At 43.6% G+C, this 8,853-nt stretch overlaps 1 pseudogene; it reads right to left on the reverse strand.

Annotated features, from left to right (window-relative positions):
- Positions 1–2,897: 2,897 nt before the first annotated feature.
- Positions 2,898–6,179, reverse strand: LOC122427193 (annotated as a pseudogene).
- Positions 6,180–8,853: the final 2,674 nt, after the last annotated feature.

Raw genomic sequence — 8,853 nt, forward strand, 5'->3', positions numbered from 1 at the left:
CTCATTGTGCAAGGTACAGACCCACACATGCACTGCTCTTTTCTTTCCCTTTCACCCAGATATTCAGAGAGCTCATTGTCTTGTCTGCTTTGGCTCACATGTCCCCTTCTCAGTGATAACCCTGCATAAACGTGCAGCACCCTTCTTCCCAGCAATCTCCATTCTTCTTATATGTACTGTGCTATTTTTCTTCACAGCACATATAATCACATGAAATATGGCATGGTTTTTTGTTTAAATACTCATTTATGTGGTTGTGCCGGGTCTTCATAGCAGCATGTGGAATCTTTTAATTGTGGCATGCAAACTCTTAGCTGCAGCATGTGTGATCTAGTCCCCTGACCAGGGGTCAAACCCAGGCCCTTTGCATTGGGAGCACAGAGTCTTAGGCCCTGGACCACCACCAAGTCCCATACCATCGTTTATTAATGTAGCTGTTTGTTGTTTTTCTCCCTCACCCCAACTGGAATGTAATGTCCTATAGAGCAGGAACTTTTTCTATATTATTCACTGGAATATATACCTGGAATATAAAATAGGCATACATACATTCAGTCCAGTTCAGTTGCTCAGTCGTGTCTGACTCTTTGCAACCCCATGGACTATAGCATGCCAGGCCTCCCTGTCCATCACCAACTCCCGGAGTAGGCACTCAATATATATTTTTGTTGAATGAATCCCTAGTACCTTCAATTCTTAGAGGGGACCCTTACTTTTCCCTCATGGGGCCATTCCTTTTCAGTTGACTTGTGCTAACTTTACCTCCTCAGCTTCAGACCTAACATTCCTGGTATGTACCTATTCCCAACCCCCATATGGGTCACATAATTGATGTAGGGATGGGCCCACAACACAAGCTTATCCAATGACGCTCAAATTCCAAATTCTTGGAAACTACTGGGGAAGAGATGTTTTTTTCCTAAGGAGGTTGATTGCCTCCTCATAAGACATAAGCTCAGAGTTATTAGAGATCATCTTGCCACTGCAAGAGGTGACCCTGTCTTGAGAATGAAGCCAGAACCCAGGAAAGCAAATAATACCAACAGGGAATACTGATTCCTGGGGACTTCATTTGAAAACCTGGATCCAGCTGTGCCTGAGCCATTTGGAATTGGATTCCCACCACTTACAACTAAAAACTTACAACTCATACTCCACTTCCAGTGTCCAACACTGACATGACAGGACCTCTTGATATTTTATCTTGATTTTCTTGTAGCTTTTACATACCAGTTTTTCCTTATTAGTAAAAGTCATATCTAGAATGTTTAGTCCCTCTAATGGCTTCCTCCGTCTTCTAAGGAATGAAATTATCATGGAGATAAGCAAAGAATTTTTCAAATTCTCTGCTTTTGATAAAATGGAACCTTGGGATAGTTTCAGTTCTTCCTCTGTTACTAGTCTCTGTGCAAGCTTGATAGCTGGAATCCAAAAAGCAGGTTCTAGAACATCTGTCTGGTTAGATGGCGTGCAGCGTATGCCTATAAAAATATCACTTTCAGTTTCCCTTTTCATATGGGACAAAATTAGTTTTATCATCTCTAGCCTTGGGCTTCTTGATCTCCTAGGTGAACTTTATTTATTAAGTCCGGAGATATTTCTTAAATCCAGACTCCATACCAGGTACTTTTCTAGGTCCTAGAATGTAAAAATAAATTTTTATACCTAGCATTATCTTGTACACATGGTAGGTATTCAGCAAACATTTGTTAAGTTAGTAAATAAGTGGATACATTCATGTGCAGACCTACTTGAACATTCATTGCATCTATTTCCTTTGAACAAGGTTTACCTTTCTGTTGCTATATGTTAATTCACTCTAACAAGTGAATTAACATCCCTTGGCAGGGATGATAATGACTTCACATTTATAAAGTAGAATATATATAATGTTTTATTTATTGATATATTATCATTATTCTAGTTGGTAATCTTTAGGTGGCTAGGAACAAAGACTGATTGAAGTTAACTGACATAAAAGGGTGAACAATAAGATTGTTATTGTATATAACAATAAAAGTGTCGTAGTGTCAATTCCAGAATACCCATACATCGTTGCTATAATAGGAAGTGCCAGGGAGGAGTTCTGGATTGAAGACATTTCTGAGGATGTCAACAACAGGAATTCGTGAACTTGACTCGTTTGCATTGTTGTTCATTATCATGGCTCAGTGGTATTCCACATGACTGCTTCCTTTGCTTATACTTATACTCTGGTCAGTCGGCCACTCTTGGGTTAAGCAGCCCATGGCCAGAGTCACAGAAGCGTGACGTTAAAAGGCAATTGGCACACAACTGTGGGGAAAACTATAGACAGTGGTGAAGACTGGGGTTAATTTAAGCTTTACTTAAAGGGGACTATCAATTATTGCCATGTGGACCTATGGATCTATTGTTACCACATATCTGATTTTTCACAAGAAGTTGGAAACCTGGTGAAATTTCTTAGGTTCTGAAGGATGGCGAGGAAGGAAAGGAAGGAAGGAAAGAGGAGAGAAGGAGGGAAGGAGGAAGGGAGGGGAGAAGGATAAGAGAGAGAAAGAGAAAGAGACAATACCACGTGGCAAGCACTGCTGAGGCTTGCACAGAAAATGAGCTGACGTAGCAGGCCCGGCTGCCTTTTCTTAGAAAGGCCTCCTACCTACGTAGTTGACCCTTGGCTGGCATCTAGGAACTTGAATTTCGCTCCCAGCTTTCCCAGAACTGGTAATGATGACTCACTGGGCTAAACTGTTTTTGCAAACAATATGGCTTGCGCCCAGCACCTGCCTTCCTTCTGGGAGTACGGAATGTTAGTATGTGCCTGGCAAAGCCTGCCCACATGGCCAGCCGCCAGTGAAACCTTGGGTGCTAAATCTCTGAGCATCTCCTTGGTTGGCAGCGTTTCTCATGTGGTGTCACCATTTACTGCTGGGGCCGTTGAGCACGTCCTGTGAGACTCCGTGGAGAGGACCCTTCAAAACTTGGGTGATGCCCCGTGAGCTTTGTCCTATGCGGATCCGGCTTTGTATCCTCTGCCATAAGAAGTCATAGCCATGAGTATGACTATATGCTGAATCACTGAACTTGGGGGTAGTCTCGGAGACTCCCGATACAAAGTTAAACAAAACATCTCTAAGCCAAATCCAGCCCACAGGGCTTACTTTTCAACTTCTAATCTAGGAATTACCATTGGCAGTAGAGCTATGACCCCAAAACAGAGCATTTTTGCATGGCTTATCTCATTTAATCTTCACAACACTACACAATAAACTTTTTATGACCCCAATTTATACAGGAGGAAACTGAGATTCAGAGAGCTGAAGCCTGCACAAAGTCACTTAACCTGTAGGTGCAAAATGCAGGACTCCAGCACAGCTAAATCCCGTTTTATTTCCATACTGCCTCTATGAAACTACGTTGTCCCCCTCATGTTAAAATTTCAAGATCATTTTGTTTATTTTCCATTTCCTACGCATGGCTTTAACATCTCAGAGCTAAAAGTATTCTGATTCCTCCTCTTCTTTATCACATCTGCTTCTCTTTTACCCCATGCCAACCTTCTCTTCCTGTCCGCGTTGAATAAGGCTTTCTGAGCCGGGAGGGAAAGAAGGAAAGGAAGATGGAAACGGGCAGGGGAAGGGAGGCTAACCTGGCCGGGAGGGAAAGAAGGAAAGGAAGATGGAAACGGGCAGGGGAAGGGAGGCTAACCTGGCAGCGTGGCCAAATTGTGCTGGCCTGAGAGTGGTCCCAATAACAGGGTCTGAAGTGCGTGGAGAATACAGGGTTAGCCCGTGCTGGGGTCCACATCAAAGAACGGGTGGTGCTATTGCTACCACCTTTCTGACGCTAGCGGTATTTGTCAGAGGGGCAGTGGGAGTTTTTCCAGAGGGATCTATAGTTGTTCCAGGGGTTCGAAGCAGAATCTCATTTACATCTGAGGAACAGTGGCATAGTTTGGGTATCAAGATAAGAGGGGAGAGACGTATAGGCAGATTGTTAAGGTAATGGCTGGGATCCATGACTGAGTTATATTCTTAGGAAAAATTGGTATAAAAGTCAGGAAATCAGGAAGAAGCCCTCCCCTAAGATCTGAACTCACAGAGTCAAAGTTAAGAAGGGGACCTGCAGCTTGATGGTTGAGCAAGCACTCCAGAGTTCTCCTTTGGTCCCCTGAATATCTACCTTAAAACAGCAAGACTAATTCCAGCCCCTTTCTCTAAGTGGCATTGTGGGTGATGCTAGAGCTGCGTTGCTAAGGCCACACACCTGTGTGGGGGCAGAACTGAACATGTTAGGGACTGCACAATTCTTATCGGAGGTATAAATCCAGATAAGTTTGTCTGGGTTTGTAATATGTATATACCTCTCTGGAAAGACTCAACAACATATGTGTAAGCTCTAAATGATACTCAGAGAGATGCCATTTCAATGAACTCACGAGGCTAGGCACTTTTAGAGTCCCATTACCAGTATAGATGATTATTCCCTTAGCAAACTGTACTATGGATATTTTAGCACTCATCTCTGAGTTATGAGTATCGGGCTTGTGAGCATCCTGTCCTATCGTGTATCCGCTAAAACTTGTTGATATTACATGTGCCTCGTGGTGACTGTACAGAGTCCCAGTGACTGACATTGATGGAGCATTTACTCTGTAGTCTGCATGGTTACGTTTACATGATCAGCTCATCTCTGCTCACAATAACGCTAAGAAGTAGGCATCACTTTTTAGAAGTAACTTATTTATTTTTGGCTATGCCGGGTCTTGGCTGCAGCAGGCGGGCCTCTCGTTGTGGTGGCTTCTCTCGTTGTGGAGCAAAAGCTCTAGGAAGTGAGGGCTTCAGTGGCTGAGGCTCCGCAGCTCCAGCACAGGCTCAGGAGTCGTGGTGCGGGGGCTCAGCTGCTCTGCAGCACGTGGGATCATCCAGATCAGGGACGGAACCCATGTCTCCTGCTTTGGCAGGCAGCTTCTTTAGCACTGTGCCACCAGGGAAGCCCAGATATCACTTTTATATTCATTCTACAGGGAGGAAACCAACTTTTGGTTGTTCCTGGAAATGTTCTTCGCTTCAGCCAATTAACAGTTTAGAGTTAAGACGTATTCAAATATAAACCAGCAGTCACACTGTCTCCCCACACATTCACCCAAAGGCTGCCTTTATCCTGAACACTGATTAACACCCTTTGTTTCAGTTGGCATCCAAGCTACTCTGATGCCACCTGTTGACCAGCGCAGAGAACTGCCTGACTCAGTATCTTCCCTAAAATCTTATTTCTCCTTCTGTGAGTGTTTCTAGGGCAGTGAAAGTCTGTCTTACATTCCATGTATTTCCTAGTTTTAAAATGCCCATTTTATTCCATACAACACTTAATGCATATCATTTACATCTGAAGAAGAGATGGTCATGAGATTGATCCATGTAAGTAAAACACTTACCCTAAGAAGTGTAGTCCATACATTGTAAAATTTCAGTAGTTCCATACACTGAATGGGTTTCTTTGCTGCAGAGAATCGAAGTGGAATGAGCAATGGAGATGTGTAACAAGTTTTCTTGAAGGAAAAAAAGATGACACTCTGTATCCATTTAGCCTTCTGTCCCCTCTGCACTTCACATTCTTCTCCTGCATTGTCTGATATCCATAGAGTTAGGTTGTCTCTAAGCTGTTGCATGATAAGGATGTTTTTCTCTGAGTCTTCATTCAGCATATCAGACTCTATCATGGCTTCACCAAAGGTGGTTTCAGCCAGTATGCAGGCAAACTCTGGGTTACTCAGGATTTCATAGTAAACTATAGAAAAGCTAAGAGCCAGCCCAAGAGTGATTGGGTGAGTAGGTTGCATCTATTCCATGTTCATATCTAATGCCTTCTGGGACACTCCTTGGGAATTGTCTATAGTTTGTTTTTGATCATCACCTTATGCAACAGAGGAACCGGAAGTAATCTCCATTTTCAGATGAAAGATCACTCTCTGGGTTAGCTGCATTGGCTGTGACATTAGTTATCCAACAATCTCAGGACGCTGGTGCAGCTGGTTCTCAGTTCACACTCTGCTTTTCCCCAATAGTTCTTAATCAGCTGCAATTCTTGTCAGAAGTATTTACTTTTTGCCCAGAGCTCAAGATAACTCTCCAGGTGGACCTGTGTCCCCAAGGATGTCCTTGTACCCTCTTTCCCAGAGCAGGTTGTGTTCTCATTGCATAGCTCCAGTGGGTTTTCAGCCAGAGGTGTGGTTTTTGTCAGAATCACCAAAGTTTCAGCTAGGTGTCCAGAGGTCTCGCAAGGAAGAAGGTTACGCCTGTTTCCATCCACTGCACAGCCTCAGCTGGAGCCAGAAAGAGAACAGTGTCTGGGCAGTTGCTCACGCCAGTTGCCAAAGGGGTAGCCCCGACAGGCCGGAACTCTGGCCTCACTGGTTGCTGTACCAGTAAATTTATGTTACTGGGCCCTGCCAAAACCTGCGGAACTCTCCATCCAGCCACTAGACGGGAACTGACGATGACGTACGTTAGCTTTGAGTCTCCGTGGTCCTGATTCCCCACTCTGGTCACTCGAGGGACACCAGGTGAGACAGAGAGGATGGGACAGCTGTCAGCTGCTCTGAGCTTGAGTCTTCAGCCTTTCCCCTATACTATTCTCCAAGTAGTTTCCAAGAAGAAAAAATTATAATAAATGTCTCCTTTATTCAAGCGTTCCTCCTTCCGTCCCATTGTTTTCAGCAATGGCAGAGCCGAAGGTTACCTGGGGAATTGCTCACCCCATAATTTCACAATTTCATCAGTGTCCTCATCCCCAGTTCTTTGGTGGTGACCTTTGACATTTCCTCAGTCTGACTGATATACTGTGCTTTATAAAATCAGCTTTAAGGCTTATCTTCTAACCAGTATGCAGCCTCTCACCCACCCTAAATAGAATTTCTGGACATGCCATTACCTCCTGGAGACCTTTAGTAGGGAAATGACTCAAAGCAAGAGGTTTGCTCTCTTTGCTGAAGCCCACCTCGTCCTCTGAAGCTCTCATTTCTGCAGACTGGATAGAATTAAAGATGCCTGCATTTTATCTCCATAGGTTGCTTGTGCCCAGGAACATCAGAACCCGGCTTCTCTGCTAATTGACTTCTAGTGAGGCTGGATAATGTTCTTTGTGGATAATGTTCTTCAGAGACTGTGTATGAGGTTAGGGCCCTTCATAGCCGCAGTGTAGATAGAGTTTCCTTCTCTAATTAGCTTCCTTCAGTTCCTTTAAGTGGGTATAGGAATAGGAAGGACATTTTTTAAAGTATGCTTTTTACTGTAACCTCTTTTACTCTTTAATTTTACAAATGAAGAAATTGAAGGCTGGAGGGGTAAAATGACCTGGCAAAATTCACACAGCCAGACAGCAAAGAGCAGAAGACTGAACCCAGGGCTCCCTACTCACAGACTAAAGCCTATTTTTCCTGTTTTGTTGGGAAAAAAAATTGCCACAGCTTTTTAAAACATTGTCTTTTCATTTAAAAATACTTGCTCTTTCAACTCCGTTATGAATTCAGCTAGTGGCCTCCCCTCAGAAGTGAATTACTATTTAAGTCCAGTTTTCTGTAGGAAAATGCATTTCTAAATCTAAATACTCAATTTTCTTATTGTCTCAGTCTGTTTGGGCAGTTAAAATACCATAGACAAGATGGCTTAAATAACAGACATTTGTTTCTCACACTTGTGGGGGCCGGGAAGTTCAAGTTTAAGGTGCTCGTAGTTTGGGGTCTGGATAGGCCCTCCTTCCTGAGTTTCGACTGGTCGCCTTCTTGCTGTGCCCTCTTATGCAGAGGCGAGTAGCCCGCTCTCTGGCCCCTTTTCATAAGGACATTCATTCAGTCGTGAGAACTACATCTTGTGACCTCATCTAGCCTAATGACTTCCCGGAGGCCCAGTTCCAGCTCCATTACTCTGACGATCAGGGTTTCAACATATGGATTTTGTGCACACGCTCACGGGTGTGTTTCCCAGCTTGGGAGAGGGATACCAACCTGCATGCCCTACGTCAGGAACTTTGGAAAATATGTTACCTAAAAATTCCATTTTCATGAGGATCCAAAGGTGTGCAAAAATAAAGTTTGAAGATTTAACTATGGTATAAATTGATGTGACTATGGTACTGTAATAGGGAAGAACATTTCGTATTCTATTACGAGTTAATCACTAGAGGGATGTTGCCTATAATTTTAAGTTATACATAATGGCCAATCTCTGGGAACTCTGCCTCCCAGGTAATGAGCATTAAGTTAAAATACCTTTGTTTAGCTCACTGGAAACATCTTGACCAGGCCTACTCGTGAATGACTGTAGGGAAGAAGAAATTAACACATCCCCTCTGGAGGCTGATGGGAACCAGGAAGTGTTTGATTTTACTTCCTCCACTTTTAGTGTAAAAGGAGTCTGAATTGTAACTCAGGCAAGATGGTTCTTTGGGGCATGAGCCCACCATCTTTTCAGTTAGCTGGGCTTTTGGAATAGTCGGTATTCCTTGCCCCAAGAACTCCCATCTTAATTATTGGCCTTCCATGCAGTGAGCAGTCTAGTCTCAGACCCCACCTGCTCCATGGGGAGCCTTGGGCTGGTGTTCAGAACAAGCGCTCTGGAACCTCTGTCCTGTCCCGTGTTTTGCCTCATCCTCATTCCATGTCCATTCTTCTACAAAAAATACTATACTGACTGAGATTCCAGGCCAAGAAAGAGAATGCCTGCTTTGAATTTTGGCTTTCTCATCTACTAGCAATGTGGCCTTGAGACGTCAATAATTGGAAAAAAAATTTTTAAAAGGAGAAAAAAAAACCCGAAGAGAATTGTCCAGAGACTACATGCCTAAATGACAGACTGGTTAAGAGAAGCTTCA

Source organism: Cervus canadensis, chromosome 25, assembly GCF_019320065.1.
Source record: "Cervus canadensis isolate Bull #8, Minnesota chromosome 25, ASM1932006v1, whole genome shotgun sequence".
In the NCBI taxonomy this organism is placed as follows: domain Eukaryota; kingdom Metazoa; phylum Chordata; class Mammalia; order Artiodactyla; family Cervidae; genus Cervus; species Cervus canadensis.